The 8,892-nt window shown below is 38.9% G+C and overlaps 1 long non-coding RNA gene across 3 annotated transcripts in view; it reads left to right on the plus strand.

Moving 5' to 3' along the window:
- The window catches only part of LOC144454149 (uncharacterized), a 51,665-nt gene extending 43,738 nt beyond the window's left edge, over nucleotides 1–7,927 (plus strand). For all 3 annotated transcript variants that reach the window (XR_013483612.1, XR_013483614.1, XR_013483613.1), the window contains 4 exons: nucleotides 365–421; nucleotides 1,182–1,261; nucleotides 1,530–1,585; nucleotides 7,251–7,927. This is a non-coding gene — a long non-coding RNA (uncharacterized LOC144454149). The remainder of the gene's footprint in view (nucleotides 1–364; nucleotides 422–1,181; nucleotides 1,262–1,529; nucleotides 1,586–7,250) is intronic.
- Nucleotides 7,928–8,892: the final 965 nt, after the last annotated feature.

The raw sequence follows: 8,892 nt of genomic DNA on the forward strand, positions 1-8,892 counted from the left end.
TCTCCTTTGAGCCAACAATAGGCTTCTGACTCCCCTGCTATTGATAGTGAGGCTAAGTGGGTTTTTAAAGGCCTAATTGCTAGAATGTGTCTGCTGAACTTGTCAGGTCCCTTGCTTACTGACTCCAGATGCTGGACGCTGTACATTGCCCTGAGTATGCCTCTACTTCAGACATATTTGATTCTTTCTTGTCATTCCCATTCTCCTGACTCCATCAAATGGAGTCAGCAGGACAAGAAATTACAAGTAGTTGGGATGCCAGACAGCTCTGACAATGTGTAGGGTTACCTATACTGTCAATCTTGCCATCTATGTTCCTCTAAGGCTCTGAGGCTTCCTATCACTTCTGATCTTTCCTTCCTAGGAGGGAGATACCCTGGAAGATTTGAGAAGTGGCCCTCTCATTCACAAATGTCCTCAGGTAACCATCCCTCTTCCCTCCTAAATGTAAGTCTCTTCAATTCTTTCTTTTGTGAAAAATGGATGATGGTTGCCATTGGGGGTGGCATTTGGCCTTGCCCAAGGACTCTGCCATAATGTGCTGGACAGATTCCTTTCTTCCACTGCAGCCTTGCCAGATCTTTTCCTTTCTGTTCAGAATCAATCACAATAAGAACAGCAAATATCACTGAAGGAGTACAGTATGTGTATGTTATCTCCTTTGACCCAACAGTAGACCTCTGATTCTGATGCTCTTTTTAGTCCAATTGAAAGAGGAATTAACTGAAGCTAAGACATGGGAAGTTACTCAGGCCAGGAGGACATACCTCCTGTGTGGCTGAGGTGGGTTGCTAGTCGGGCCTTCCTGGCTCCAAGTCCAAGGCTCTAAGAGGTTTGGCTGTCTGCCATTGTTTTTGTTCCTGTACTTCATTTCCTTTCACCATGCCATCATCCTTGGCTTGATTGGGTGGTTCACCTTCCCCAAGAATCCAGGTCTTGATCTGTTGACGCCAAAGTGATGGACAAGGGCATATATATATTTTTTTCCTCTCCCTTTTGTATTACCCTGATGCCATTTCATTTTCCTTCATCTTATGTATATTCAAGGGTGGCAAAATCAGTGGACATTTCCAAGGGCGAAAGTTCTTGAAGGCTCAGATCAGATTCTGGGGCCTCCCCACAAACACAAGTTCTCCTCTTTGCCTTAATGTTAACATTATTTCTCTGTCCATTGGTTCTAGGATTATTCCCAGGAAGAGCTGAGCAATCTTTCTCTTGTGGACAAATTTCCTTTTGACAAGCTCACTGTTTCTTTTGAAAGGTGAGTTTCCAGATTTGCATGTGTTTCAGAAATTTGAATAGCTTATGTCTGGGGCCTTAAGTCAGGGAAAGCCAAGGAGTTTAGCCCCTGATAGACCTTTGAAGTAGTTCCCCTGCACTCCTGACACAGCTTTCCTTGGAAGTGCTCATGCACATCAGTAATGAGAAAAAGAAACTCCTTTGTATGCAGCAAGCTCTACATTTTTTTATGCCTGTTGAGCCTCACAACAAACTGTAAGACTGGTGATTTACTTGCTCTGATTTTGCAGGAGAGAGAGAGAGATGAAGAGTGATGTCATGTGACTTGGCCCTCTTGACTTGTCTGGTAAGTGGATGAGATGAGATGTGAAGTCCAGGCTGCCTGATGATGCAGATCAGGATGTGGCCTCTTAACAATTTGGGCCCTTGCTGATCAGACAGTCATTCCCCCCCCCAACAACACATATATATTCATTCTTGCCTTCTTTGACTTCCCTAAAAATTTGGGGTCCACATAGGTAGAACTACAAGCCTTTTCAGGGGCTATTTGCTTGAAAACCCCTTAAGAAAACAAGCAAGGAGAGTGAGGTTCTCTGGTTTGCCAAGAGCTAATTGAAAGAATTGAGTGATATACGCATTAGACCCTCTGCTTGGCAGAGCCCCGATGGAAGCCTCTGGACAGAGCCATTCCTCCACACTGGTAAAATTTCTTTCTTCCTTGTAATTTCTGTTCTCCTTGGTTCTGTCAAATAGAGTCAGCAGAACAAGAAACTGCAAGTAGTTGGGATACCAGACAGCTGGAAGATGTTCAGGGCCACCCACACAGTCAGTCTTTCCACCTCTTCTCCTCTTAGTCCCAGTCAGTCTTGCCATTTTTCCTCTAACCCCCAGTGGCATCATATCCTTCTGTAATTCTTATTCCTGAGATTGTAATATCCTGGAAGAGTTGAGGAGTCACCCTCTTCTTTATAAATTTCTTCATATAAACATCCCTTTTCCTTTTGAAGGGTAAGTCTCTTCAATTCCTTTTTCTCTGGGGAGAAATGGATGAAGGTAGCCATTGGGGGTGATGTTTGGCTTTGACTAAATGCTCCGCCATAATGTAATGGACAGATTCCATTCTTGTGCTCCAGGTGTGCCAGAACTATTCTTTTCTGTTCAGAATTAATCACAAGAACAACAGCCACAAACCCCACAATAATACCATCAGCTACAAAAAGAGAAACAACTACAACCAACATCATTTATGGAGTACGGTTTGTTTATGTCATGTCCTTTGACCCAGCCACAGACTTCTTGGTGCTCTTTGTAATCCAATTAGCAGGAGAATTAAGTGATGCAAAGATATGAAATGGGACTTTGTCAAGATGACACATCTCATAGTTGGCTTAGATGGGATTCCTGATTGGGCTTTCCTATTTCCATGGGCTTTCCTATTTCCATGTAAAAATTTCTATTACTTTTTGCTGTTGAACATCACTTTTGCTCCTGTTGTTAATTTCATTCTTGTTTCTCTTTCTTTTTTCACTGGCTTATCTGTCACCTGAAAGAAATGGTATTATTCTGAGAGTGAAGCAAATTAGAAAAGGAGAATCCCCAGGCAAGCTCTACAAGGCAGTGACAGAAACTGCCTTGGGAGGAGAGCCCAGATTGGATACCTCAAAAATTTTCATTTCATGAGGAATACAGAGACTAGAAGGAGACTAGATAATTACAGGGTTCATGAACTAGAGAAAGGAGGATTAGGGTAGAGAGAGAGAATAGATAAGAGCATAAAAGAAATCCTCCCTGGAAAGGGATGTAAAATAATGAATTTTAAAAATAATAATGAATATGACTAGTTGAAGAGGAAGAGAGAAAAGGGAAATTGACCTGACTAAGAGGGGGGGAAAGATGATAAGAATTAAATAATTAGATAAAAGCAGGAAAGTTAAATTTATAATTTAAAAAAATAAAGGGAAAGGGGTAACAAATGGGAGATGGAGTGAGGCGAAGATTTCAAGAGGGAATAAAGCCACCTTAAAACAAAATTAAGCTAAAGTACCTGAAGAAACATAGGACTGTGTTTACAGCAGGAAGGGGGGGGGGAATCTTAACTTGAAAAATAAACAGTGGCAAATGGAAAAAAAAATGTAAACCTAACTTTCATAGTTTTAAATGTAAATGGATTGAACAATCCACTAAAACAAAAAGGGGGGGGTGTGATTGGATAAGAAAACAAAAGCCTACAATCTATGGCTTATAACAAATTTAAAAAACAAAGACATACACAAAATGAAACTGACGGGATAGGAGAAAATTTACTATGCATCAAGTGAATCCAAAACAGCAGAAAATGCAATCATGCTGTCTTACAAAGTTAAAGCAAATTTAGTTTTAAAAGGATACATAAAAATATTATATTATGTTGAAAGGAGCCATAGACAAACTAATGTCAGTGATAAAATTATATGTTTTAGATACCTTAGTATCCAAATTCACAAAGCAAACGTTAACTGAGCTACAAGATCACATAGATGGTAACACAATATTGACAGGAGATTTCAATATCTTCAGTTATGGATAAGTCTAACAGAAAATACACAAAATGGAAAACATAGAACCAAACAAATTGCTGAAGAATTTAGGGCTAAAAGACTTAGGATGTTTTCCAAATGAGACAACAAAGATTATATCTATTTCTTAGCACCTATAGTCCTTTTAGGAAAACTGACCATGTATTTGGGCACAGAAACATTGGAAAAAATGTAACAAGGCAGAAATAGTAAGTATATCCTTTACAGAATTTGCATAATGCAATAATAATAGTCATTGGGTTAGGCATCACAAAGAAAAGACCCTGACCCAAATTAAGACTTAATAGTGAAATCGTAAATAATGAATGGAAGAACAAATCATAGAAATAATGAATATATTATATTATAATATGTTATATTATGTATAATAATATAATTAATAATTATATGAAAGAAAACCTGAGTTAGAATCTGCTTAAGCCCTACATCTCCATGGCAATACTATAAGGACAAGAAACCCAGGAAGAAGGATTATACTTTGATGATGGCCTCCTTTCTTCATAACTGAGGGATGAATTAAGTATTATACATAGTAATTATTTCAGTTATCTTTACTGATACCTCTTTGAATAATTCTCTTTGTGTGTGTGTGTGTGTGTGTGTGTGTCTTTCTATACGTCTGTGTCTCTTTTTCTTCATCTCTGTCAAAGCAAAGCAAAAGTACAAAAACAGTCACTGCATACAAGGAGCTCAAAATCTAATACTGGAGACAGTCTGTAATTAAATAGGTATATACAGGACACATAGGGAACAGAAGAAAGGAGAAGGCTCAGTTAAGTGGAATGAGCAAGAATCTGTAGAAGGTGAGGTTTGATCTGAGGCTTGCAGAAAGCCAGGGAAGGAAAGATGCAGAAGTGATAATGATATTCTTGGCATTTTTGCTATTCTACATGCTATTTGCCATAATATTAAAAACAGGCATTCTTCCAATATTTCTATGATACAAATATGTGCTATAAAAGTGCTTATCCCTGTGCCAGGGGGAGACAAGTAGAGAAAGAAATAATAATAAAGCAATATTCCTAATAAACATCAAGACAACTTTTAAATAAAATGTTTGTAAGCTACAACAACATATTTAAATGATTATGATGACAAGGTTGTGTTTATGTCAGGAATGTAGGGTTAGGTCAATATCACGAAGACTATGAGCATAATAAATCATATTAATCATATAAATAATTAAAGCCATCTGACAATGTCAATAGATGACAAGTTTGTGACAAAATTCAACCTTCATTTTTATTACTCTATACAACATAGTAATCAAATGACATTTTTCATATAGTCAACAATATCTAAATCAAAGAATAAAAATTATACATAGTGGAAAGATGTTGGAAACCTTTCCAAAAAAATATGTATAAACTAAGGCTGCACATTACTATCATTGCTATTTAACATAATGCTAGAAAAGCTAGTGGTTGCAATAAGACAAGAAAGAAAAATAGAAAAAAATGAACATAGGCAAAGAGGAAAGAAAAGATTCACTTTCTGTAGAGCAGATATGATGATTTACTTATAAAACCCTAAAGAGTCGAACAAAAAATTAATTGAAGCGATAAATTTAGCAAAGTTGTGAAATATAAAATAAATTCACCTAAGTCATTAGCATCCCTATATGTTACTAACAAAACCCATTAGGAAGAGCTAGAAAGAGAAATTGCATTCTAAATAATTCCAGGAGGTATAAAATGTTTGGGAACATAGCTTCAAAGATGCAACCAGGAGCTCTATGAATACAAGAATAAAACCCTCTTTGCAAAAATAAAGAGTCTTGAATAATGAGAGAAACATTAATTGCTAATAGGTAGGTTGATCTAATATAATAAAAAAAAGGCAACAATACTTAAATTACTTTACTTATTCAGTTCTATACAAAGTATAAAAAACATTGTATAGAGTGAGAAAAATAATAAACAATTTCATGTAGAAGGAACAAAAGGTCAAAAATCTCAAAGCTAATAATTAAAAGAATGTGGTGAGGAAGGTGGTCTATTGGTACTGTACTACAAAGTAATAATCATTAAAATGACTTGTTAGTGGTTAAGCAATTGAGAGGTTGCTAAGTGAAGCAGATCAAATATATATAATATACAGCAGAAAGTAATCACAGTAGCAAAATGATTGATAAACTTAAAACCTCCAGTTACTGGGGAAAAGGACTCAGTATTTAACAAAACCTTCTGGGAAAATTAGATGCTGGTCTTTCGGAAATATGCATATGGACCAATGCCTCACATTAAACACCATGATAAACTCCAAATGGACACATGACCTAGTTATAAAAGAGTACCTCATAACCAAATTACAGAAGCTAGGAATAAAAAAATTTAATTGATTTTTTTTAAACTTTCAGTTCCAAATTCTCTCGCTCCCTCAGGCCTCTTCCCCAGTCACTGAGAAGGCAAGCAATATGATACCAATTATACATGTGAAGTGATACAAATTAGATTTTCATATGGGCATATTGCAAAAACATCAAGAAAAGTGCTTCAATCTGCACTCAGAGTTCATCAATTTTTTGTTCTAAATGTGGATAGAATTTTTCATTATCAATCCTTTGGAATTGCTGTGGATCATTGTATCCATCAGAGTAGCTAAGTCTTTTATAATTGATCATTGTTACAATATGCTGTTACTGTGTACAATGTTCACTTTGCATCAGTTCGTATAAGTCTTCACTGGTCTTTCTAAAAGCATTCTGCTTGTCATTTCTTATAACATAATAGTATTCCATCACAATTATATACCACAACTTATTCAGCCAATTCCTCCTTTGATGGCATCCCTTCAATTTCCAGTGCTTTGCCACCGCAAAAAAAAAAGAGCCACTATAAATATTTTTGTACATATAGGTCCTTTTTCCTTTTCTTTGGTCTCTTTTGGATATAGACCTAATAGTGATATTGCTGGGTCAAAGGGATGCACAGTTTTATATCCTTTTGCCCACTGTTCCTAACAGAATGGATGGACCAATTCACAACTCCACCAACAATTCATGAGTGTACCTATTTTTCCACATCTCCTCCAGCATTTTTCATTTTATTGCTAACCACCCCTTCCATTTTGCAGATAGTAGGGTAACTGAGGCTTAGGTAGGGGAAGAAGGGGGCTGGGAGGTGGAGTCTGACATTGGAATCCATATCCAGGCTTTTCCATTACACTCTATAAATGAATTAGCCATGACTTGGAGCCAAATCTTTCTCGCCCTTTCTCTCAGGCTAGTTGCAGGACCTGGGCTGGTAGGTGGGTCCTCTGTTTCATTGTTCCATAAGAGACTTGTCTCTACCTGGTGGCCCTGCATACCCAGCCATGCTGCTGGGGAGAGCCAAGGAGGAAGTGGCTTGTTGGGAGCCAGGAGCTAACCTGCCCTTTCAACCTGAGTCTAGACCACTGGTCACTAACTTTCCCCATTGCCTCTACATTCCACAGTACTCCAGCTAGAGATCACAGAAGATAGGAGCCAGAGATCCAAGCAGTGAATGTTCTGACATCCAACCAGCCCAGGGTTGCCCATGTGCTGTATAAATGGGAGAAAAAAGGAGCCGATCGTACAGCCCACACTGCCTGCCATCTAAACAGCCTTGACTGCCTTCCAGTCTGGCACTGCCCGAGTGCTCCAGCCAGAGACCATTGAAGGAGATCCCCAAGGTGCTTCTCTCTGACCGACAGCCTGTGCTAAGCACCTATGTTAAGCTGATCACAGACCTGCCTTGTCCAAGGAGGGGAGCCTGTGCTGACCTTCCGTGAGCCCACAGAGCACAAGGGCTCATACGTCCAGGTGATGGTGCAGTACAAACAAATCAAGTCTGTGGTATGTTACCCAAGCAGGAGTGAGAATAATGCAGCTCTGACAGGGCTGTGGCCAACCTGGCTGCAGCTCCCTGGGAGCCCCACTCTCCTTAACCCATTAGCACCTGCAACAGCCCTGGAAGCCTGAACAGGTGCTCAAGAGGCCCCAATAACCCCAACAGTAGCCTCAGCCTCTGCCTCCCCAACAGACCCAAACTCTGCCACCTCCTCCACCAACTAAGCAGCCCCAGGTGTCCTGAGAGCAGATCCCTTATCCCCAGTATTTATTTGAAACAATAAAGGGTAATTAGAACAGATCTGAAAGGGTCTCCATTGCCTTTGTAAACCACTGCATTGCTAAAACACATAAGAAAGTAATTATCATTAAAACACATCTACTCAAAAGACACTAAAGCCTAGCCTGTCACAAGAGAGTGAGGCCTTAGAAAGTGGAATGTCTGGGCTTGTAGAGACCTGAGACCACACAGAGAGTGTCTGGCTAGGAGTTGCCATGGAGAAGAGAATGTCAGAGCTGGGAGGGCACCTCACTGGAGGGCTATCAGAGGCAGAAGAGCCCTCACAACATGGCTGTCAGAGTGACCTCGACCATCCCAGAAAAGGATGGAAAAGCTCTTTCCAATACTAGCTCCTGTTCTCCTCATCAGAAAGCAGTCAGCTAGCTGCCAATATCACTCCTCTTTTTAGAGGAGAGGGTAGTGAGGGTCATAAAGCTCCAGGGATGGCCCCGGGTCATAAACCTAGTCTCTGAGGGTGGATGTAAATGCAGCCCTTTCTGAACCTAGGGCCAGGGCTTGGAGTCCTGAGCCACTGAAGTCTCTGTCCTGAGAGCTGGCAGGGGTCCTAGAAAATAAAAAAATACTCAGGGCACTCTGCTTTTTTAACAAATTTATTGTTTTATGTTAATTATCCCAATGTATAGGCAGGGATACCATAATTTTTAAAATGAGACATAATTATGGTATGATAAGCAGACTTTATTTCAGCATACACACTCATGTGCACACACATACACACACGTACACAAAAAATCAATGAGAAGCATTGTTTTTTGAAATGTATTTTTTCTGCATTCATTGGATTAAGCTAATGACAGACATAATCATATAAGAAAAATAAATTACAAAATATACTAAAGATTTCATAAACAGCTTTTATTTAAGAATATTTAAATCAACACTGTTTTGATGTTCTTGACAATGAAGCCTAATGAAAAAAAAATGAGTAGAAAGTACTTGCAATGGTTCTTAAAAATGATGATGAA

The sequence above is a fragment of the Phascolarctos cinereus genome, unplaced genomic scaffold (assembly GCF_003287225.1).
Source record: "Phascolarctos cinereus isolate Bilbo 61053 unplaced genomic scaffold, phaCin_HiC Scaffold_8;HRSCAF=390, whole genome shotgun sequence".
In the NCBI taxonomy this organism is placed as follows: Eukaryota; Metazoa; Chordata; class Mammalia; order Diprotodontia; family Phascolarctidae; genus Phascolarctos; species Phascolarctos cinereus.